We start from the raw sequence: 24,307 nt of genomic DNA, 5'->3' as shown, positions 1-24,307 counted from the left end.
GAACCCCAGAGCGAGATACTTGAGATCTGAGCAGAGGGGAAAGTCATCTAAGAGGCTGCTGCTTTACAAGGTCTGGGCACAGAGCTGCCCCTCCCTTCCTCCCTGAAGTTTGCATGAAGTGCACGTTAGGCTGTAATTAGGGGATCTGGGAGGAGAACTTTCCTGGTGACGCTTTGCTTTTCTTGTGCTCTTGGTGAGAAAGTGCCTCCTTCTTCCCAGGATCAGGACCTCTGCCATCCAGCGCCACAAAGAGACATTCTGCACACACACACTCTCTCTCACACACACACACTCACACTCGCCCAGAGACAAACTTAAGGTGAGGAGAAAGAGCGCTAGCTTCACTTGATCTCCAGCTTCCAACTTAAGCAGAACTTGAGAGCATCCGAACTCCTGGATTTCAGGACAAGGTAAAACTTGCAAAAATTTTCCCCCTCTTTTGGTTATACCTTTGTACCTTTAAGATTTCAAAGGGCAATACACATGTAATGTATATATACATTATACAAATTTTATTGTTTTCTTTTGAATTTAGCTTTCATTTTAATTTAATATGACACCTCAACTTTTTAAAAAGTTTCATATTGTCGGATAAAATATTTCACTACAATAAACAGGCTCGGTTTAGAATTGGCGACAGAATTAACTCTAGTATGCTGGCTTCTGCTGGTGTTACTGCAAATCTGGTAGTGTCATGGTATCCAAGTGGTGACTTTTCTATCTGTATTTTAACAACCATTTTTATAGCACCTGAGATGAAAAAAAGGATAGTATAGGCTGAAGGGAAAGGTGAGGAATGGGAATGTCCAGCCAGGCTTATGAATTTTGTGTTAGAGAATATATAGGGTTATGTGAAAAAGAAAGTTACTTTAAGGCATAGGTAATACCTGTTAGATTAATAATCTTAGAAATGTTGCCGTTTTTGGCCCAGGCTTCTCCAGCTAATTATGAAATTAACATCATAGAATAATGATGCATTTCATATATACGATGATGTTGATGGATAATTTTAATGCACTGAAGAGAATTTATAGTCATAGTTAAGATTACTTTTAAAAGTTGCTTAAAGAAATTATTTATATGTTGAGACTGTTCACCACCAAAACAAACCTAAACTTGTTTGGGCTTCGATTAAGTAGTTTTCTTCCATTGAATGTGACTATTGTGTTCAAAATAAGATGGCTTATTAATTTGAGAATAAGTTGCTTTATTTTCATTTATCACTGGAAAAATACACAGAGTGGCCAGTACATTTGGGAATTTTTAGGGTGGAAAGTGTTCCTGTGCATGTTCCAGTGTGATGTCATAAAATCAAACATACTGGCTGGCTTCTTGGAAGCTAATAGTTCTTAAGAAATTAAGGCTCTGGATTAATTTCTAAATGAATGTAATATTTATTCATTACAAATACAGTTTCTGGTAACTATTTCTATGTGATTATTTCTGTGTACTAAATTTGCAGAGATTTTATACACATTTCAGTCATTTCAGTATTTTAATGGAATGAGAATATTGTTCTATCAAAAGTATATCATAGTAGTTATCGTTGGAGAATTTTTAATGTGATATGATTCATAATTCTTACATCAGTTACCAAATTCCATTTACTTACAAAAATGAAAGTTTTCCTTCCATTCAGTAAAATATAATGTATACCAAAGGACTCTTCAGTGATTAGCTTTAGTCTTTAGCCACTTTTATACTACTCATTTTTAAAAATTTAATTGTTTCAGCTAAGAAATGAATATATATTTTTGTTGATGACCTCTTCCACTAAATTGGAAACAGCTTAAAAACAGAACTAGATAAGAAGTAATGTTGCTTAAGGCTAATTAAATGAACAAGAGATAACCAACAACCTCTACAGACCACTGGTCTACAGGAAGAATGTACCCAGAGGCCAGTATTCTCAACAGCAATGCCTGATGGGCCTGGGTTTTCTATGAGAAACAAGAAGGTGGGGAAACACTATGTTCTTATTTATAAAATGAGCCATTTATTTTCAGCAAGGCCCTGTCTCTCAGAGGAATGACTGACACTGTAATTTAGAAGTACTGAAGAGACTTTCACAGAGAAGAATCAATTCATTATATCCCTAGTGGTTTCACTTCCTTTTCCTTCCTTTGGGAGCAAGTAACACATCCAGGATAAATACATTCAGATTAGGCAGAAAGATACTTTATGTGTAAACGATCTACTAAACAATCCTACCTTTTAGCATCTTGGGTGTGGAATATTGGTATTTTCTGAACAGTTGAAGAAGTCTTTTGAATCTTAAGGTAGTAATGCACTTCATCTTTGTAAAGATGAACAAGAGTTATATTCAGAAAATGACTCCCTTCTCTAGAAAATAAACTAGTTTTCTTTTTCACTTCTTTTTGCCCCATGCACATTTTATTTTTCAGAGTGCATTTTTAAGATAATGGTATCTCACCAGTTAAAATTCTGACAAAATACAAGGCAAATTTGAAAATAACTTTGACAACGCTTCAGATTAATTTTCTGACATCCTGCAGCCATGATTAGTAACCATAGTACTTAGGCTATGTAATTTAAGTGTACTCAGCCTGTCATTTAAAGGTAACAAAATGCTGTTGGGAGAAGTAGGAAAGGATGGAAACCTGAATATACTTAGGATTTTAATCAATAGTGTTTAAGGAGGATTAGAGGAAACAGCTGGTTAAACAATTATTAGGAGTAGAGAGGACGAGGTGGTATAAATTAATAATGCATCTCTTTATTTACACTATGAAGGGGAGGGTCTGTGGTGGTTAACTGTGTGAAGCATGGTCCCTGTGTGCCACCTAGTGGATAAGTCAAATAAGGCTTTCTCACCGGCTTCTTAAAATACTCTTGACTCCTTTGGTTGACGTTTGTTGAACATTAACTACGTGCCAGACGTTGGAATAGGTGCTCAGGGTAGAAAATAAAGCAAGTGATGTTTATATAAGTTAAAAATTAAGGTACAACTCAACAGTTTATGAAATCCCTAGTGGTTGTATTTAAGATCACTTTACTCTTTATTGGATACTTTACCATTAACTTTCTGCCTCCACAAGGATATAGCTTCATAACTGCAACTCACTTCTAATATAGGATTTGTTTTAGACAGACAGGTCATGGAATTGTTCAAGGAATGGTGGAAAGCGTTTGACCATCTTAAATCACTGTTCCTTCTGTAAGGTTTAGTGTTACTGAATTTAGTTGGGTAAACAACCACTAGCTTAAAAGGTTACCACGCAGCTGTACATTGTGTTTCATATTCTTTGATTATTTCATTAAATTGAAAAGGATAGTAGTACAAGTTGTTTTTGAGTAATGAGGTCTATTTTATAAAATACTGCTCTCAAACACTAATACTGAGCATGTAAAACAACTTCATCTATACTTGTTGTTCCCATGGAGTTTTGAAGCAGGAACCTGGCTTCCATTAAGTTGATCTAATAGAAAAAAAAATCCTAGACAAAAACAATTACTTGGGAAACCACCACTTGAAGGAAGTATTAGGATACCATAGAAGATTCATCCACTTGAGTATTGCACTGACAGCTTTAAAAATCTTTTCTTTAAAAGATATATGAATTATTACTCCAATTAGCTCTTTGCAAGATATGTGACAATTGCAACAGTTCTCAGGACAATCAGCATGAATCAAGACAAGTTGTGAAATTCATATAGGAAGGTAAAATGCCTCAGTAGAGAAAAATGATGAATTTGTTACTTGGGGAGTTTTTCAGGTGTAATCCACAAATAGATTTAGGGCTGCTGTTGTGGAATGGAAGTTTCCTCTTTAGAAGCGTTTGGTTTTTGTATGGCAGGGAAACCCACACAGTGAAAGAAGGAGACCTGCCCATTAAGTTGTTTTTCATTAATATCACAAAATTATAACCTGTGTTGATTGGAGGTACTGTTTGGAATTAGCACATCAATCATATAAAATAAAGCAGATTATTTTAAGCTTTATTTCCAATAGATCATTATCTATTAGGAAAAAAAATAAACCACTTTCTGTTAATAATTTCATTGGATCATCCTTGTGATTTAGAATGAATTGCATACTCATTCTAGTGAGAGAGTTAGCGAAAGACTGCCTAAAAGAGGTCCTTAAAGTAGAAGTTTAATCATGGACTTTTCTAGTTTTTTTTCTTTTTTTTTTTTTCTTTTCCTTGAGATGAAGTCTCACTCTGTTACCCAGGCGGGAGTACAATGGCGAGATCTTGGCTCACTGCAACCACCACTCCCCAGGTTCAAGCGATTCTCCTGCCTCAGCCTCTCGAGTATCTGAGACTACAAGCATGTGTCACCATGCCTGGCTAATTTTTGTATTTTTAGTAGGGACAGGGTTTCGCCATGTTGGCCAGGTTGGTCTCGAACTCCTGACCTCAGGTGATCCACCCGCCTCAGCCTCCCAAAGTACTGGGATTACAGGCCTGAGCCACCATGCCCGGCCTTCTTCTAAAGTCTTCTACCATGTTACAAGAAGTTTTAATGATTTTGGATGACTTGAGGATACTAGACAAGAACAAACTTTACAAGAGAAAACCAGCCAAGCTCTCTGAAATGGTCTGATGCTTACAGTTATATTGCCCTTGCTCCACATAATAACTCCTCCCACTGATAGAGGCATGGAAGGGGATAACTGGTATTAAGAGTTTTTAGCTATGCGTCCCAGAGATAGCCAGAATTTAAGTATCAAATGTTGCTGACTATTTTGAGAATCCATTGATTGTTTTACAGCTTAACAGGGGTGACACTTGAGATCAGGGTATTGCTATAAGGCCAGGAGACTATTTACAAAACAAAAAGAAAAATTCAGAGTGAAAATATCTTGGAAAACTTACTAAAGTTAAAGGACTGGTTCTCCATCTGTTCAAGACAACAGAAATTTTCCCTTCTGCCCAATCTAACATCCAAAAAGAACACAATTTACTCTATTGCTTACTAAATTCCAATTACTATAATATTCAATTAAATTAAATAATATTCAAATTATGTTTATGGTAAGTCTGGATTTCCCTAAGCCTTTCACCATGTCTTATGGATAATCCGTGGTTTTGTCTTCATTCATACTCTGTGAATTTTTTTCATTTTTACTTTGTTATTTTGAATTTGGGGAATCATCTCATTTGATCATTCATTTGTTCGTTTGTTTATTCAACAAAAATGTATTGAGCACTGGCTGTTTACCAGGCACTGTGCTAGTGCCATCTGCTCCCCCTCACTTTACACTGTGAAAGTCCATTCTAAAATAATCAGAAAGTCAAAACTGATGTCATAAACCTGAAATGTTACAAGGTCCCGAAGTGTACTTTGAGTAACAAAAATAACCAAAAAGTTCTCGCCTCATAGTTTTGGTATTAAGAAAATTTTGAGCATGCATTTTAAAAACTTATTTTCTCTTGTGTGCAAACGCTGAGCTGAGTGGATAAGAGCTTTGTTTCTTGATTGTGTGGACACAGATGGGCCTGGAAAGGCAGCTCTGACACTCCAGAACCCCAGGAGGCCTACGGTTCCAATAATATGTCTGCTTGGATGGACAGGAAACACAAAAATGCATTTGCACAGAATTGTTGTCCACCAGTTTGAAACTAAAATTCAGATTAAGCAAGAACGATGTAGTGCTTACCATTTGCACCAGGCAGTCACCATGCTAGGTGTTGCATAGTAATTGGCTCAAGGACTTCACAAACCAGTGGAGGAGACAGATGGATACACATCATGAATCACTAGTAAAATTTGCCAAGTAGGTGAAATTTGCCTTCCTAATTTCCTGGCTCCCTTTCTTTGCGTTTACCCAGGCGTTCTAACCCCTCTATCTCATAAAGAGACTCCTGCTCTTTACCCCTGCATCCCAGAGGATCTGATAGTTCTCTGGTTTATTGATTTCTTGATTACACTTAATTGTGAATGAAGTTCACTCATGCATTACACTTAAGTGTGAATGAGTTTCACTCATGCATTTACATTTTAAGTCCTTTATTTCTTTAAAGTAAATGTTTTGTTTTCTGTAAAAAGAATTTAAAACATCTGGGAGCCTTTCCATCCTTACACCAAAGGGTGTAATTAAGCCTGATTCAATCCCCCAAGGTCTTCAGCCTTTCAGTTATCCCCACTCCTTGTGTGAGAACAGACGGATTCCCTCAAGGCCTGTTTCCAGAAATTTGAAGGACCATGTTAACTACTGGCTCCTTTTAGCTGAGCCTGATCAACCTGTTCTTCCACCTCCCCTCTTCCCTTTGCCCCAAGGGGCTTCCAGCATCCATCTTGTGTTAACATTCCTGTTCACTCTGCCTTAACCTCTGCTCTAGATCCCCTCAGCCCTTCATGACAGTGCTTCAGCTGTGGCCCCTGGACAGGTAGTGCATCCATAACTTCTTAAGTTCTACAATTTTGAGCCCTTATGCCACCCCAAATATCCAGGTTTCATGGGAGGGAGCAGTGAGAATCCACATTCGTGGTCCAAGAATTCCTCAAAGTCGCGGAGATGAAAAAGGAATATGCATAGGAGAAGCAAAGGAATCAGTCATCATGTTGAAAATACGGGTCAAAGCCAACATCTTTTAAAAATATTTGCTCAGGTACCTAAGTACAGTAAAATTGTTTTCAGAGACATTTCAGCATTGATGCTGATCTTAGCTTCTGGAAAACTAACTACGAAAAAAAGAAAATAGTGAAAATCTGCTTTGGCTTTATAAAAGTGACATGAATCAGAGTCATTTGTTTAAATATCTTCTCATAAACATAACTTTATGTTTAATTAGCATACAGCATACTCATAGCCGTATTTTATTAAGTATTTCATTAATTCATGTAAGTTTTTTTTTAATTATACCCCATTAGATTATGCTACCATCGTTTGGTGCTGTTGTAAGATATTGTTCTGATCTTACAACATAAGGATGTGCTTACAGCTTATTAAATTTCTAGGACTGATGACCCTGATTTACACAGGTGATTTCCTTCCCTGTCTTTCCAGCAGCCTAGAGGAGAGGGGTCATTAGCCTGCATTATTCACCTGGCTTGGAGATACAAATGCCTGACATCCTGTTGCCGCTGTTGGTGTCCAGCACAGTGCTGAATATGGGGCTTCAGGGGTGTCCTGACTTTCTATCCCAAGTGCCTGTATTTCAGATGCCTGAATACCTCCAAACCCAAGCCATTCCCCAGCTCTGTTTTTGTTTCCTTATGTCTTTTCTTACCCATCAATGTTGTTAAATTTATAAACTCTTTTAAGATGTAAATGATAATCACTACAGTATAAAATTAATCATGTAAATAAAATTAATTGTTAATTTCAGTACATCTCTAAATTTAAGGAAAGCAAGTCTAGAGGTGAGAAACCCGTTTAGAGGTCATTGAAACAGTGTAGGCATGATTCAATGAGGGTGCATTGACTGGATGTGGACGAGAAGTCTGAGATAGTGTGACAGTTTTAAGGATGGATGATTACATGAGGAGGGATGCAATTGACTAAGATTAGGAATAGAGAAGAATAGAAGTTTCTGGGAGAAATGATTAGTCTAATTCAGGAAGAAGTGACAACAGGACAGCCAAAAACTCATAGGAGTTGAATGTACATTTCTTAAGTACAGGGGAGAAGTCATGGCGGAAATGGAGATTTGGAAGACTCTGACATTAAAATGGTAGTTGCAAATCATCTGGAAGAGAACAGGGGATTGATCATCCCAGGGATATACTAAGGGAGAAGCAGTTAACCAAGAACTGAAACCCAGGGAAAAATTAGTAAGAATGAGTTTTGACATTATTTATGCATGAATTTAACTTTTTATTTTATTAACTATAAATGTCCCCTGAGTTGGATAACAGCAATGTTCATTAATCCTTATATCTCACAGTCCTAGTCAGTCCGCTGCATATAGAAGGTGCCAGACATGTTTGTTGAATTAAAGGAAATTAAAATGGTATTTCCGTGCCTTGATGCTCTAATGACAGATTTTCATAATGATAACCCTGGGTAAGACCCCAAAATGTCTAGATTACAGTTGTTCATTGCATTTTGTCCAATACCGAACTAACTTTAAATATATGTTGTTGCATTTTGTTGTTTAAAAATCAGTAATCAATGTGTGGTGTAGATGGTAATTCACCAGAGTACTTGATTAACCATAGCCCATGTTGTTTAGTTTACCATGTAAATGAGTTTACCACAGAATGCAGACTAATTCAAGTCTATTTATAATTCTTTTTCTAGTTCCTTGATTCTGAAGACTTCTAAATCATAGGTCGAATTTGTAGTACATAATCCTGGATTTCTCTGGACTTCTTGACAACTTCCTTTTTTTTTTTTTTTTTCCCCAAATTCTCCTCCCTCCCCTTAATAGGAATGCTAGATAAAATACAAAAAATAATTCAATAATTGAATAACTTTAGTTTAAGTATGTCCCCAATATTTCACGGGACATACTTATACCAAAAAAATTCTGGTTTTTCTAAAGCTCAATTTTAACTGGATATTCTGTATTTTTTTTAACTAAACCTGGCAACCCTATCCCCTAATTGAAGTTACTATAACTAGAACATGACAAACAACAATTTTTTCATTAAATTTCTGAACACTCCTTCTACAGGTCAGTGAAAAAAGTTACAGATTTTATTTTACTAGTGAGATAGACATTTAAAAGATCTAAATAAAATTGTTGAACTGAAATATATTAATCAAGATGCAAACTTACAGAGCATTTATAACTATGACATTATATACCCTATGCGCTAATAATTATCCTGAGAATGCCATCAATGTATATTCATGATCATGTTTTTTATTCTAGCTAAAATATTTTAAAATAATGTACATATTAGAAAATTAAACTTTCTATATGCTCCATTTTCAAGGCAGCAATAACGATAAAACAAAATAATCATTTTTAAATTAAGGACCACACACTCAGAAAAATATATGTATAATGTACAACAGGTATAAATTCTAACTGCAGAATACCTGAAAGGATCTTGACCCTTGTTAATTACATGTTATGTTGTGGTTGTGCTGCCACCTTGTGACACTTTGAGGTATTACCCAATGTAAAAGTCCAGCTTGACCATTTGGCCAATGTTAACATGCTTCCTCATCCTCACATGATTAATATTTTCACTTTATCCAAATTGCTGTATAATTTAATACACAGAAAATAGTTTCAAGAATGTAATGCAAATATTTTCTGAGTCTCTCTGCAAATTAGTGTATCATTCTTGAGTCAATCACTAAATTATAATTTATTCAGTACTGTCTGAATTTGTTTTATGGATAAATTTAGTTGTGTCTGTATGTATGTTCAGTTTCCTTGACGTTTCAATCTGAATTTCCCATAGCCTCATGAACTTAACATTTCTAGAACTGAACTCATTATTTTCCTTTGACCAAGCCTAGTTCGTGTCATCTCTCTTTATATATAAAGAAAATAAAATGTATTAGTCAAACCAGAACACTTTCAAGAGTCAAAGGGGATGGCTTACTAACCATGATAACAAAAGGCATAAACAAAGACTGTTCCAAGCAAACTGGTCACTTATGTATAATTTAAAAATATTTATAATAGCAATCACCCAAAGTAGAAAATTTGTTGTTCTCAACTACGGGTCCAGGGCAGTGAACTGGAATCTTTACCTCAGATTTTCTTCATTCCTCCTATCTATTCATTCCCTTTCATCTTCACGTCTTTCTTTGTTGTCCATCATACTTGCCAGCATTTTCCATGTCCTTGTTCTGTTGTTTGAAAAGGGATCCAACAAACAAAATCTTTTTTTCATGATGAATCTAACTGCCCCCTTCCTCCACACTTGCTCCAATTTTCTGGGAACTGCTAAGAAAAGTAAATATCACCCTGCAGAATGGGACAACTTTAGAACTTTATGGTATTTGATGTCAGCCGGATCTTTCATGCTATATGGCAGTTCTACCATATTTCTTAAATGTCCATTGTTTCTTGAGCTCCCTATAGCAGATGTCCAAGCCTCTCTAATTCACAGTGAAAATAGAAGCCACCCTGTCATTGTCTTACCTAAAATTAGCTTCTGATCTGTACCCCCAAAATATTATCTCTTTTTTCCTTTCTGTTAGAATAATTTTTTTTCAAATCTCCTTAACCTCAAAGAGCCCAATGTGGATGTTGCCCCCGAGCTCTGGATCTCATTTCCTCCATTTTTCTTGGAGAAATCTCTATTTATTAGATCTATTCTCTCTTGTATTGTCAACTTCTCCCACTCTGGTAATTTTTCTTTTTTTCTTCTTTGGGATGGAATCTCACTCTGTCACCCAGACTGGAGTGCTATGGTGTGATCTCGGCTCATTGAAACCTCTGCCTCCTGGGCTCAAGCAGTTTTCCTGTCTCCCCCTGCAGAGTAGCTGGGACTACAGGCGCCTGCCACCACACCCAGCTAATTTCTCTATTTTTAGTAGAGACGGGGTTTTGCCATGTTGGTCAGGCTGGTCTCGAAATCCTGACCTCAGGTCATCCACCCGCCTCTGCTTCCCAAAATGCTGGGATTACAGACGTGAGGCACCACGCTCAGCCTGTTTTTCTTATGGCATTTCATTATAGTCAAATCTTCTTTATCTTAAAAACATAAACCTTTTCTAATGTCACATACCTTCTATCAATCTTTCTCCTTTTCATGAGAGCCACTTGTTTTTCCTGAACTACCTCTGTTCACTGTCTGTCTCCTCACCCCCATCCTCTCCTCAGCTTACTGTCATGTGCTTTCTCCCACAGCTACTCCACTGAAATGCTCCTCAGTGGGGTCAACAATGATTTTTTTTTTCAGTGCTTTCTTAGTGGCATTTTAATACTGGTGACCATGTTCCCTTCACAACAATCTCTACCCTGGGCTTTGTGACGTCATTCTTTCCTAGATTTCAGGCTTCTTTGGTTACTCTATCTCAGTCTCCATTTCAGGCTTCTAAAGAGAAGTCTACCGGCCTCTTGGCTGATTGTATTCCAATGGCTTCTGCCCAAGATGCTTGTCCCCACCCCACATATTCTCCCTGTGCACTTCCATCTATGCCGATGCATCACACTGCACTCAGCTATGTGCTGGCAACATCCACATCTTTTGATCTATCCAGACTTTTCTCCTGAGTGTCTAAACCACCTCCACTAGCACGTCTCACAAATGTATCAAATTCCACAAGTCCATAAGGAACTCTTTTTCTTTCTCCTGAATTTGAACCACCCCAGTTTTATCTAGTTTAGTAAATAGCACCATTTTCTCGGCACTCAGTTTTCAAAAACAGGGACATGGGAGTCATCCTATGGATTCTGTCTCATAAGTATCTCTCTTCATTAGCATAACTCTTGCCCTTCATTATTATCCTTTCTTACTGAATTGCTGCAAATCTCACCCATCAGTCTCTATGTCTCCCATCTTGTTACTTTCTAATTTATTCCCTCACACTTTAGCTAGAGTCACTGTTCTAAAATGTAAATATGAAAATATTTCCCCACTTAAAGTGCTTCAATGTCTTTTCATTGCTGTGACAATTAGGTCCAAATTACTTTAAGTGATTTACAAGGTTCTTAGTGACCTGGCTTGAGCTCTTAGCTGGAAAGCAGCCTCATCTAAAATTACCCAATACAGTATGTTCACTGTCTGGGCGATGGGATCAGTAGAAGCCCAAACCTCAGCATCATGCAGCATACCCTTGCAACAAACCTGCACATGCACTCCCTGAATCTAAAATAAAAATGGAAATTTTGTAAAATAATTAAATTAATTAAATAAAATTACCCAATATACTAGCTAACAGGATTCAATGACCAAAAAAAGCCAAGATAGCAAAACAGAAAATAGAAATAGACCAATAGGAGATGTAAATATTGGACTTTTCAGACATAGGCTTTATGTGATTCATATGTTTAAGAATTAGATTATTTTTAGGAAAGCATTTTGACTTTTATTTACTGTGTAAAAAGAACGTTTGCCCAATATGAAAATAAGTTAGGCAATACAGAAAAATACAAGCACACTACTTACATATTTAGTTAGTTGAATTCCAGATATCTCTGTGAGTTTAGAGAAATACATGGCTAGGAAGATAAACTGGACTGAGCACGGTGGCTCATGCCTGTAATCCCAGCACTTTGGGAGATCTGGGGTTCAAGACCAGCCTGAACAACATGATGGAACCCGTCTCTGCTAAAAATACAAAATAAAAATTATAGGGCACGGTGGCACATGCCTGTAGTCCCAGCTACTCAGGAGACTGAGGCAGGAGAATAGCTTGAATGTGGGAGGCAAAGGTTGCAGTGAGCTGAGATCATGCCATTGCACTCCAGCTTGGGTGACAGAGACTGTGTCAAAAAAAAAAGAAAGAAGGAAAGAAAGAAAGAAGGAAGGAAGGAAGGAAGGAAGGAAGGAAGGAAGGAAGGAAGGAAGGAAGGAAGGAAGGAAGGAAAGAAAAGACAAAGAAAGAGAAAGAAAGAAAGAAAGAAAGAAAGAAAGAAAGAAAGAAAGAAAGAAAGAAAGAAAGAAAGAAAGAAAGAGAAAAGAAGGAAAGAAAGAAAGAAAAAGAAAGAACTGATAATTTTAGATATTTAATAGAAATGTTTTCATACTCCTCCTGCTGTTTCAAAGTATAAATATTTTTAATGTAACAGAAGGAAGAATATCTACTATGTAACTAGTAGATACTAGTTGAATGCTTATTCTAATTTAGAATACTTTTTTTTAACTTATATTTTAGGTTCAGGGATACATGTAAAATTTTGTGATATAGGTACTCGTGTCGCGGGGGTTAGTTATACAGATTATTTCATCATCCAGATATTAAGCCTAGTACCTAATTGTTACTTTTTCTTCTCTTTTCCCTCTTCCCAACCTCCACCCTCAACTAGACCCCATTGTCTAATGTTCCCTTCTTATAGTTCATGAGTTCTCATCATTTAGCTCCTACTTATAAGTGAGAACATACAGTATTTGGTTTTCTTTTCCTGTGTTAATTTGCTAAGGATAATGGCCTCCAGCTCCATCCATATTCCAACAGAAGACATGATCTTTTTCTTTTTTATGGCTGCATAATATTCCATGGTGTATATGTATCCCATTTTCTTTATTTAATCTGTCATTAATGGGCATTTAGGTTGATTTCATGTCTTTGCTATTGTCAATAGAGCTGCAGTGAACATACGTGTGCATGTATCTTTATGGTAGAATGATTTATATTCCTCTGAGTATATACCCAGTACTGGGATTGCTGGGTGGAATGATAGTTCTGGTTTAGCTCTCTGAGGAGTCATCATACTGCTTTCCACAATGTTTGAACTAACTTACACTCCCGCCAACAGTGTATAAGTGTTCCCTTTCCTCCACAACCACACCAGCATGTGTTACTTTCTGACTTCTTAATGATAGCCATTCTGATTGTGTGAGATGGTATCTCATTGTAGTTTTGATTTGCATTTCTGTAACAACCAGTGATATTGAGCTTTTTAACATATGTTTGTTGGCCCCATGTATGCCTTCTTTGGAAAAGTCTGTTCATGTCCTTTGCCCACTTTTAAATGGGATTGTTTGTTTTTCTCTTGTAAATTTGCTTAAGTTCTTACAGAAGTACAGTTTGCAAACATTTCCTCCCATTCTGTAGGTTGTTTGCTCTGTTGACAGTTTATTTTTCTGTGCAGAAGCTCTTAAGTTTAAATGGATCCTATTTGTCAAATTTTGCTTTTGTTGTGATTGCTTTTGGTGTCTTTGTCATGATATCTTTGCCCGTTCCTGTTTCCAGGATGGTATTGCCTTGATTATCTTTCAAGGTTTTTACAGTTTTTAGTTTTACATTTAAGTCTTTAATTAATCTTGAGTTGATTTTTGTATATGGCTTAAGGAAGAGATCCAGCTTCAATCTTCTGCATATCACTAGCCAGTTATCCCAGCACCACTTGTATAGGGAGTCTTTTACCCATTGCTTGTTTTTGTCAGCTTTGTCAAAGATCAGATGGTCTTAGGTGGGTGGTCTTGTTTGGGGACTTTCTATCCTGTTCCACTGGGTTATGTGCCTGTTTTTGTACCAATACTTTGCTGTTTTGGTTACTGTAGCCCTGTAGTGTAGTTTGAAGGTGGGTGATGTGATGCTTCCAGCTTTCTTGTTTTTCCTTAAGACTGCCTTAGCTATTTGGACTCTTTTTTGGTTCCATATGAATTTTAAAATAGTTTTTTCTAGTTCTGTGAAGAACGTCACTGGTAGTTTGATAGGAATAGCATTGAATCTGTACATTGCTTTGGGCACTAGGTCATTTTAATGATATTTATTCTTCCTATCCATAAGCATGGGGGGGTATTTTTCTATTTGTTTGTGTATTCTCTGATTTCTTTGAGCAGTGTCTTGTAATCCTCACTGTAGAAATCTTTAACCTCCCTGGTTAGTCATATTCCTAGGTACTTTATTCTTTTTGTGACAATTTTGAATGGGATTGTGTTTCTGATTTGGCTCTTGGCTTGGCTCCTGGTGGTGTATAGGAATGCTAGTGATTTTTGTGTGTTTATTTTGTATCCTGAAACTTTGCTGAAGTTATCAGCTGAAGGAGTTTTTGAGCCAGGACTATAGGGTTTTCTAGATATAGAATGCCATCTGCAAACATAAATAATTTGACTTCCTCTCTTCCTATTTGAATTCCCTTTATTTCTTTCTCTTGCTTGATTGCTGTGGCTAGGACTTCCAACACTATGTTAAATAAAAGTGGTGAGAGAGGGCATCCTTGTTTTGTGCTGGTTTTTAAAGGGAATGCTTCCAGCTTTTGCCCATTCAGTATAATGTGGGCTGTAGGTTTGTCATAGATGGTTCTTAATATTTTGAGGTATGTTCCCTCAATACCTAGTTTATTGAGAGTTTTTAACATGAGGCGATGTGGAAATTTATTGAAAGGCTTTTCTGCATCTATTGAGATAATCATGTGGGTTTTGTCTTTAGTTCTGTTTATGTGATGAATCACATTTATTGATTTGTATATGTTGAACCAACCTTGAATCGTGGGGATAAAGCCTACTCTTGAACATGATGGATTAGCTTTTCATGTGCTGCTAGATTCCGTTTTCAAGTATTTTGTTAGGGATTTTTGCATCAATGTTCACCAAGGACATTGGCCTGAAGTTTTTTGACGTTGTTGTGTCTGTCAGGTTTTGGTATCAGGATGATGCTGGCCTCATAGAATGAATTGGGGAGGAGTCCCTCCTTATCGATTTTTTGGAATGGTACAAGCTCTTTCTTGTACATCTGGTGGAATTTCGCTGTGAATCCATCTGGCTCTGGGTTTTTTTTTTTTTTTTTTTTTGGGGGGGGGGTTGGTAGGCTGTTTATTACTGATTCAATTTCAGAGCCTGTTTTTGGTCTTTTCAGGGAATCCGTTTCTTCCAGGTTTAGTCCTAGGAGGGTGCATGTTTCCAGAAATGTATCCATCTTTTCTAGGTTTTCTAGGTTGTGTGCATAGAGGTGTTCATTGTAGTTTCTGATGGTTGTTTTTATTAATATTTCTATGGAGCCAGTGGTAACATCCTCTTTGGCATTTCTAATTATGTTTATTTGGATATTCTCTCTTTTCTTCTTTATTAGCCTAGCTAGCAGTCTATCGTATTAATTTTTTCAAAAAATCAACTCCTAGATTTGTTGATCTTTTGAGTGTTTTTCTGTGTTTCAGTTTCCTTCAGTTTAGCTCTGATTTTGATTGTTTTTTGTCTTCTGCTAGCTTTGGGGTTGATTTATTCTTGCTTCCCTAATTCTTTCAGTTATGATGTTAGTCATTAATTTGAAATCTTTCTAACTTTTTGATGTGAGCAATTAGTACTATGACTTTCCCTCTTAACACTGCCTTAGCTGTGTCCCAGAAATTCTGGTATATTATGTCTTTGTTCTCATTAGTTTCAAATAACTTCATGATTTTTGCTTTTTATGCATTATTTACCCAAAAGTCATTCAGAAGCATGTTGTTTAATTTCCATATAACTGCATGGTTTTGAGCAATTTGCTTTCTTTCTTTCTTTCTTTTTTTTTTTTTTTTTTGCGGAGTTTCACTCTTGTCACCCAGGCTGGAGTGTAATGGCGCAATCTCGGCTCACTGCAATCTCCACCTCCCAGGTTCAAGTGATTCTCCTGCCTCAGCCTCCCAAGTAGCTGGATTACAGGTGCGTGCCACCGTGCCCAGCTAATTTTTGTATTTTTAGTAGAGACAGAGTTTTGTCATGTTGGCCAGGCTGGTCTCGAACTCCTGACCTCATGTAATCCACCTGCCTCCGCCTCCCAAAGTGCCAGGATGACAGACGTGAGCCACTGCGTCTGGCCAAGCAATTTTCTTAGTTTTGATTTCTTTATTTATTGCAGTATGGTCTGAGAGTGTGTTTGGTATGATTTTGGTTCTTTTGCATTTGCTGAGCATTGTTTTATGTCTAATTATTGGCTGAGTTTTAGAATGTGCCATTCGTCGATGAGAAAAAAATGTATATTCTGTTGTTTCGGATGGACAGTTCTGTAGAGGTCTATCAGATCCATTTGGTCCAATGTTTAGTTCAGATCCTAAGTATCTTTGTTAATTTTCTGCCTTGACAATCTGTCTTAATACTGTCAGAGGAATGTTGAACTGTCCCATTTAATTACTGTGTTGGAGTCTTATGTCTCTTTGCAGGTCTCTAAGAATTTGCTTTATTAATCTGGGCGCTCCTATGTTGGGTGCATATATATTTAGGATAGTCAGCTCTTCTTGGTGAATTGAACACCTTATATTATGTAATGCCCTTCTTTGTTAGTTTCTGATCTTTGTTAGTTTAAAGTCTGTTTGTCTGAAATTAGGATTGCAACTCCTGCTTTTTTCTGTTTTCCATTTGCTTGGTAGATTTTCTTCCATCCCTTTATTTTGAGCCTATGAGTGTCCTTACATGTGAGATATCTCTCTTGAAGGCAGTATACTATTGGGTCTTGCTTTTTAATCTAGTTTGCCACTCTGTGCCTTTTAAGTGAGAAATTTATCCCATTTACATTCAAGGTTTGTATTGATTTATGTGGATTTGATCCTGTCATGTTGTTAGCTGGTTGTTACCCTGACTTGTTTGTGTGGTTGCTTTATAGCGTCACTTGCCTATATATTTAAGTGTGCTGTTGTATTAGCTAGTAGCAGTCTTCCCTTGCCATATTTAGTGCTCCTTTCAAGATCTCTTGTAAGACAGATCTGGTGACAACGAACTCCCTAAACATTTGCATATCTGAAAAGGATCTTATTTCTTCTTCACTTAGGAAGTTTAGCTCAGCTGGACATAAAATTCTTGCTTGAAGTGGGTGTGTGTGTGTGTGGTTTTTTGTTTTTTTTTTTGTTTTTTTTTTGAGACTGTTGAATATAGGCACCCCAATCTCTTCTGGCTTGTAAGGTTTCTGCTGAGAGGTCTGCTGTTAGTATGATGGGCTTCCGTTTTCTAGGTGACCTGCCGTTTCTTTCTAGTTGCCTTTAACACTCTTTTTTTTCATTTCCATCTTGGAAAATCTGATGATTATGTGTCTTTAGGATGTTCTTCTTGTGTAGAAACTTGCAGGGGTTCTCTGTATTTCCTGAAGTTAACTGTGGCCTCTCTGAGCCTTTCCCAAAACTTGCCAGAAAGGCCAACAGTCAACTTCAGAAAATACAGAGACCCCCCACCAGATTCTAGGATGATATCCTGAAATCTGCTTTCCAAGTTGTTGGCTTTCTCCCCGTCCCTTTCAGGAATGTCAATGATTTGTAGATTTAGTTCTTTTACGTAATCTCGTACTTCTTGGAGGTTTTGTTCATTCTTCTTCACTCTTTTTTCTTTGTAAGTCCTCATAAGTCTGACTGTCTTATTTCAGAGAGCCAGTGTTCAAGTTTTGAGAATCTTCCCTCAGCTTGGTCTATTATGCTGATAATACTTATGAAAAAATACAGATCACTTTACTAATTTGTATGTCATCCTTGTGCAGGGGCCATGCTAATCATTCCAATTTTAGTGTGTGTGCTACTTAAGCAAGCACAGAAATTAGATATTAAAATAGAGAATTTTTAAAAAGAACTGGAAACTACAAAAAAAATCATTCAAATTGGAAATTCTAGAATTAAAAACAATGTAATGACTAAAATTAAAAACTCAATACATGAGTTTAGGAAAGTTTAGAAACATTGAGGAGATGATTAGTAAACTGGAAAATAGGTCTGACAAAAATAACCAGGCTAAAATCGGAGAGAAAAATGAAACTTCCAGGAGCAGGGGCTAGTGGTAGTAACAGACATGTGAGATACAGAAACAGGCATCTCAGAAGGAGTAAACGCAAATGGGGCAGAAAAAATATTTTAGAAATAACGTCTGTGGCTGTCCAACAAGTCACAGATTCAAGAAGCACTACAATGCCCCAATAGAATAAACACCAAAGCCCGGGCGCGGTGGCTCATGCCTGTAATCCCAGCACTTTGGGAGGCCGAGGCGGGTGGATCACAAGGTCAGGAGATCGAGACCATCCTGGCTAACAGGGTGAAACCCCATCTCTACTAAAAATACAAAAAATTAGCCGGGCGCGGTGGCAGGCGCCTGTGGTCCCAGCTACTGGGGAGGCTGAGGCAGGAGAATGGCGTGAACCCGGGAGGCGGAGCTTGCAGTGAGCCGAGATCCCGCCACTGCACTCCAGCCTGGGCGACAGGGCAAGACTCCGTCTCAAAAAAAAAAAAAAGAAAAAAAGAAAATTAGCTAGTTGAAAAATTTCCTTTTCTTACCACTTTAAGAAATGCCAAAAATCAGTGGGCTGGGTAACCCTTACTGGGTAACCCTGCTTTCTCTGAAAGACCAAACTCTTCAAGCCTAGAGGGATTATCGGTGTGCCTCTCTCCCTGAAGAGGCTGCGCTGAGATAAATTTTAGTGGGGACTCAGTTCCTGCAATCTTTTGCAGATGCTGTACAATCTTATTGCTAACAAGACAAAATTCTGGAAGCAGTTTGAGATGTTCATATCCATCTTTATCACTATCTAGTGTTATTTTAAATTATAAAACGAAAAATGATGACTGAAAAGTTTATAATTTATGTAGGATATTTGACAATGTTATCTCTATTTTTTAAGCCGTGAAAGGCAGGCCTTGGCAACCAAAGTAAATGCCAAATTTATCACAAAGATTCAAATCATTAAAATCTCTCAGGATATCTGACTTCTCTTCCCAAACATTTATGCAGTTATACTGCTCTAATTCTGAGCCCATACACTTCTCTCAAGCAGGAATCCCTTATCATTTCATCCCTCCCACCTGAAACATGGCTCATGCTCTCATCATTAATGTAACACTTCCTTCAGGAAACCTTGTATTGTACCACTAGCTGCAATTAATCACCTCTTTCTCAGTTCTCTCTTAACATTTTATGTGTACCTCCCTTACTTCATATAGTTGTTTTTTGTTTGTTTTTGTTTGTTTGTTTGTTTTGAGTTGAAGTCTCTCTCTGTCGCCCATGGTGTAGTGCAATGGAGCGATCTTGGCTTACCATAACCTCCGTCTTCTGGGTTCAAGCAATTCTCCTGCCTCAGCCTCCCAAGCAGCTGGGACCACAACATCTGGCTAATTTTTGTATTTTTAGTAGAGACAGGGTTTCACCATGTTGGCCAGGCTAGTCTTGATCTCCTGACCTCAAGTGATCCTCCCGCCTCAGCCTCCCAAATTCCTGGGATTACAGACTTGAGCCACTGTGCCCAGCCTCATATAGTTTTTTATGTGTTGAATATAATCAATTGTTGAAATGTCTTTTAGTTATTAGTTTTCTTTTAGTTATTAGTTTATAGTGTCTTTGTTAATGGTTTGTTTTATCCATCTTTACATCCTTCAAAATTCTGAGCTGAAAGGTCAGATTTTAAATTATAGAGATCAAAGGACCAAATGTGTTCCAAACCACCTACTCTCAAATCCCTTGTGTAATACGATAGACAGATGTTTGTTGATCTGCCTAAACACCTGCGGTGGCAGAAAGCACTGTGTATTTCACAGGGCAATTCATTTCACTTTTAGATGACTTATTAGGAAATTCTTCCTGACATTGTGCAAAATTTGATTTTTTAACTTCCACCCACTTGGTCTAATTTTGCCTTGTGAATCTACACGAAATAAGTTTAATAGCTTTTCCATATTTGGGCCATTTATTTCTAAATGCAAAGGATTATGATTTTCCTGTAAAATTTTGTTATTTTGGTCACATCATTCTAAATTTTGCAGATGGTTCTATTCTAGCTCTCAAGTCACATTGCAATTAGTCTAGTATTAGCTTTACTACCCATATACAGGCTTTGAGCCTTGAAACTATAAGACTAAAAGGAAAACTTTTGCTTATATTAGTATCTCTTGAAAGTAAACCTCTTGACTGATAGTGTAACAGAATTAGAGAAATTAATAAGATAATGTCCTTGTCACTGGAAAGGTCTCCTTTTATTAAACTAATAGCTAGTGCACGCGAGAAATGCAAAATAAATGTTAATGCAGAGTTCAAAAACTTTATTTTGAAAATAGAAGGCATTAATCACCTGCACTATTTTACTGTGTCCTAATTTCATTTCATATGGTTACTATTTCAAATTAATTTTCAGAGAGCAGAATGAGAGGAGCTTTGTGCCATCATTCACTATCTGCATCCTTAAACTGATATATCACAGCAAAAATTGAAACCTAGCTTAGTCTAATAGTCATTATGAATGGTAGTACATTAGTCGCCCAAAAGTAAAACAAAATAGTTTGAAGGGAGAGTTTGAGACATAAACATTTAAAGGAAAATACCAATTTACTGTAATTGGTATAAAGCAAAATGTGACCTTAATTTATATTACTATATATTCTTGGCAAATTTTTCTCCTCCTTTGCAAAATTTTCTCCTTTCTCTATTCCTCCTTGCCTACACCAGGATGACAGTGTCCATGGTGAGGATGAGAGGTGAACAGTATGTGACTCCTGCGTAATAATATTCTAAATTTTGAATGGTGATGGATATTGCTATAAACCAGTAATTGTCACCTCAAACTGATGCATGGGAAAAGGGTCCTTCAAGCATGACACATTGGCAATAATTGGAATTCCATGCTTTTCTCTTAAAAAAAAATCTTTATTTGTATGCAGTATCAGAGTAGATACGTGTAATTTTTGTTGCGGTGGAGGTGGTTTTTTTTTTTTTTTTTTTTTTCTTTTTTTTTTTTTTCTGAGATGGAGTCTCACCCTGTCACCCAGGCTGGAGTGCAGTGGCACAGTCATGACTCACTACAACCTCCACCTTTCCTCAGCCTCCCGAGTAGCTGGGACTACAGGCATGAGCCACCATACCTAGTTAATTTTTGTATTTTTAATAGAGACGGGTTTTCACCATGTTGGCCAGGATGGTGTTGATCTCTTGACCTCATGATCTGCCCACCTCGGCCTCCCACAGTGCTGGGCTTACAGGTGTGAAGGCGTAGTTTTTAAATAAAACAATTGTTTCAGTTTGCCAGCAGGAAGCATTTCCGTACTCTGCTCTCAATGTTAAAGTAGAAGTGTAGCTTGCTTCATGCTCCTATTATTATCAATAGTGTAATTGGTTGTTAAGCTTATTTTCAGAAACTATGGAGCAGGATTGATTTAATATTCAATATATCAGAAATCAGGTATTTCTTTGTGTACACATTTCATTTATGTAGCAGAATGTTCCCATGAATCACAAATCTGAATTTTTGGCATATTGGTGAAGAGGACAGAAAAGTTAGATTTGAATGGGTGGTAAAACATTTTTTATCATCTGGGCTCTGATACACAATTGGAAAAACATGTACGCATACATAAAATGCCTCAGTATATTAACTGTGGAGTTTAGATCTTAACATAATTATATTCATGCTCTGGGGAACATTTACACCTTTTGATTAAAGATCTCTCAGTAGCAGAGCAGTTTTCTAACTAGCCCGCAGGATTTCTGCTAGAAGTAAAATAGTGGCATCCTGGGCCTTGGTGATTTACAATCTAAACTGTACACTTCTTTCTTAAGGACACCTTTGCTGGAAGGCATCATTCAGAGCAAGCAGCCACTATGTACATTGCCCTAATAAAGTAGAGTCACTGTATAGTTTTAACAAACATTTTGGACACATTTGAGAAAAATAGTCTCCTTCAATAGTTGTTTGATGGTAAAGTATACTGCATTTATTTATATACATATTTTACGTTTGGCTCTTTACATTCTCAAAGCCTCTTCATTTAATGTACTCTTTGTATGACAAAGTTCATTTTTTACTGCCTTAGCACTTTTTTTCACCAATGGTTAATAATTTATACACAACAGTGAATTTGATGTTTCATATCTTATATACTAAATGGGAATTTAAAACACATTTAATAAGTTTTTAAAAAATTTAAAATAGTATATTCTCTGCTAAAAATATTATATTTCTACTTAATTGAAAAATGCTGCTCTTTAAATAGAATTGAGTATCATGTATAAGATATTGTATTAGAAGAATTTTGGAGAAACCTTTTATATCCATGCTGATGAAGTTCAAATTCATTTCACTTATTTTAGAGATTGTACTGTGGAGTCAGTAGACCTGAATTTAAATTCTAATTAAGATTTTTACTGTGTATCAGTTCTGCAAATTACTTAAGCCCTGAGTTTTATTATCCATTATAAAATAGAATTTTTGATAATATTTGCATCATAGTGTTTGTAGTCAAGATACTATATATGTAAAACCAAGATAATAGATGTAAAGCACCATAGAAAGTAATGAACAATTGGTAGCTATTTATATTATTTTCATAAACTACTACTAGGGGAACTATAGGTGGATTTCTTATAATAGTAATGGCAGAAGAATTCATTAAAGAAAACACTGATAGATTTAGTTCCATAAATGTTCATTAATTCTAGACATAAAAACTATAAATCAAAATAAAGGGAAATTTTTTAAACATATGCCACAGAAAAAGAAGCAGTATCTTTAATATGCAAAGAGTTTTTAAAAATCAATAGCAGATTTTTGACAGGAGTACCAAGAAAATTCAATGAGGAAAGTATACTGCTTACAAAGCAGAAAAAGAAAAGAAACAAATAACATACAATGGAGTTCCAGTATGTCTGGCAGCAGACTTCTCAGTGGAAACCTGAGATGCTGGGATAAGTAGATAGCCACAGACATAGAATGAAGTTGGACCCTACCTCACATTATAAACAAAAATTCAGCCGCTTTGCAGACGCTGCCGCCCAGGAAAGTCCCCTAATACTAGCCATGGTCAACCCTACCATGTTCAACATTGCCGTCGATGGCAAGCCCTTGGGCCGCGTCCCCTTCGAGCTGTTTGCAGACAAGGTTCCAAAGACAGCAGAAAATTTTCGTGCTCTGAGCACTGGAGAGAAAGGATTTGGTTATAAGGGTTCCTGCTTTCACAGAATTATTCCAGGGTTTATGTGTCAGGGTGGTGACTTCACACGCCATAATGGCACTGGTGGCAAGTCCATCTATGGGGAGAAATTTGAAGATGAGAACTTCATCCTAAAGCATACAGGTCCTGGCATCTTGTCCATGGCAAATGCTGGACCCAACACAAACGGTTCCCAGTTTTTCATCTGCACTGCCAAGACTGAGTGGTTGGATGGCAAGCATGTGGTCTTTGGCAAAGTGAAAGAAGGCATGAATATTGTGGAGGCCACGGAGCGCTTTGGGTCCAGGAATGGCAAGACCAGCTGGAAGATCACCATTGCTGACTGTGGACGACTCGAATAAGTTTGACTTGTATTTTATCTTAACCACCAGACCATTCCTTCTGTAGCTCAGGAGAGCACCCCTCCAACCCATTTGCTCGCAGTATCCTACAATCTTTGTGCTCTTGCTGCAGTTCCCTTTGGGTTCCATGTTTTCCTTGTTCTCTCCCATGCCTAGCTGGATTGCAGAGTTAAGTTTATGATTATGAAATAAAAACTAAATAACAATTGAAAAAAAATAAATAAACAAAAATTCATTCAAAATAGATTGAAGACTAAATATAAAAACTAAAACAATAAAACTTTTGAAGACAACATAAGTGTAAATATTAATGACCTTTGATTAAGCAGTGGTTTCCTAGATATGACGCCAAAAGCCAAGCAACCAAAGTTATATTAATAAATGAGGCCTCATTAGTACTTCAAAGGACAATATCAAGAAAATAAAAAGACATCCCAAAAGATTGGGAGAAAAATGTTTGCAAATCACATGCTAATATGTACCCAGAATATATAAAAAATTCTAATTCAACAATTAAAAATAAACAGCCCAATTGAAAAATGGATAAAAGATCAGAATAGATATTTCTTCCAAAGAGATGTACAAATGGCCAATTATCAC

The 24,307-nt window shown here is 36.9% G+C and overlaps 1 protein-coding gene and 2 pseudogenes across 3 annotated transcripts in view; 2 read left to right on the top strand and 1 right to left on the bottom strand.

Annotated features, from left to right (window-relative positions):
- The window catches only part of HAPLN1 (hyaluronan and proteoglycan link protein 1), an 82,290-nt gene that overhangs the window by 173 nt on the left and 57,810 nt on the right, over window positions 1–24,307 (top strand). Inside the window, exon 2 of one of the 2 annotated variants that reach the window (XM_001112414.4) lies at window positions 220–410. The gene's annotated coding sequence lies outside the window, so the exon portion shown is untranslated. Of the gene's footprint in view, window positions 1–39; window positions 411–24,307 lie in introns of those variants that run through there. The other variant, XM_078004439.1, reaches the window with a different exon arrangement.
- Window positions 17,882–17,977, bottom strand: LOC114679101 (U6 spliceosomal RNA; annotated as a pseudogene).
- LOC716241 (peptidyl-prolyl cis-trans isomerase A pseudogene) lies at window positions 23,169–23,722 on the top strand (annotated as a pseudogene). Its single transcript, XR_013378.5, has one exon. The product of XR_013378.5 is annotated as a peptidyl-prolyl cis-trans isomerase A pseudogene (transcript).

The sequence above is a fragment of the Macaca mulatta genome, chromosome 6 (genome assembly GCF_049350105.2).
Source record: "Macaca mulatta isolate MMU2019108-1 chromosome 6, T2T-MMU8v2.0, whole genome shotgun sequence".
NCBI lineage: Eukaryota > Metazoa > Chordata > Mammalia > Primates > Cercopithecidae > Macaca > Macaca mulatta.
This window is presented reverse-complemented; position numbering and strand designations above follow the sequence as displayed.